This window comes from Orycteropus afer, unplaced genomic scaffold, assembly GCF_000298275.1.
Source record: "Orycteropus afer afer isolate SDZICR_OR568_19922 unplaced genomic scaffold, OryAfe1.0 scaffold00126, whole genome shotgun sequence".
In the NCBI taxonomy this organism is placed as follows: Eukaryota; Metazoa; Chordata; class Mammalia; order Tubulidentata; family Orycteropodidae; genus Orycteropus; species Orycteropus afer.
Window position 1 is genome coordinate 1594135 of NW_006921713.1, and position 1014 is coordinate 1595148.

Sequence of the window (1014 nt, forward strand, 5' to 3'; positions counted from 1 at the left end):
AGTGGGAGGGGAGCTGTTGCATTGTGGTAAACTGTGGTCAATGTCATGAAAGAAAGTGTATGTGAACTGCTGTATGGAAAGTGAATTTGGTCTGTAAATCTTCATCCAAATCACAATTAAAAAAAAAAAAAAGGAAAAAAAAAAGTGATATTATAGCAAAATATATTCTGGAAATTTTAGGCTCAGTGAATCAGGAAAAAAGACAAAGGAACTCTGGATATAGTTTAGAAGAGACAGAAAACACAAGGGGTAGGAGAAAGAAGACTATTTAGAGCAGAGCTGTTCTAAGTGAATGTCTTCTACAAGCCTGAAAGTGGTCTAAGACCTGCATACATCAACTTGCTCTCCATGAGAAGATCTGAGAAGAGGATCCAATCTGCACCAAAGTAAACAGAGAGCAAGGCAACCACGTAAAATGAATGTTGAATACTGTTGTTAGGTACCATTGAGTCAATTTTCAACTCATGGCTACTCCATGTGACAGAGTTAAATTGCCCCAGAGAATTTTCTAGGCTATAATCTTTATGAAAGCAGATCACCAAATCTTTCTTCAATGGTTCAGACCACTGACCTTTCTGTTAGTAGTCAAGTGCTTAACCACTGTGCCATTGGGACTCCTCTATTGAATACTGTTGGGCCTGAAAGGATTTTCCCATTACACAAGCCAACAAGCAAAAAAATCAGTCAAGTGTCACCATAGTTACCAACATCTGAAAGAATCATAGAAAGAATATTTCTCTGAATAAGATCTACATGATCTTATTCAGAAGAAAATTTACAAATGTGTTTGACATCCTTAAAGTGTGTATAGAAAGATATAGAATCTCTACTACAGCAACCCAATATATGAAAATAAATTAGGTAAATGGATAAGATAAAAAAGGATTTGAGTAATATATGAAAAGTAAAGACAGAAATTAAAATATATTGTTGTTGTTGTTGTTGTTATGTGCCGTCGAGTCAGCCCTGACTCATAGCGACCCCTCCTTGGGTTTCCGAGGCAGTATCACTACG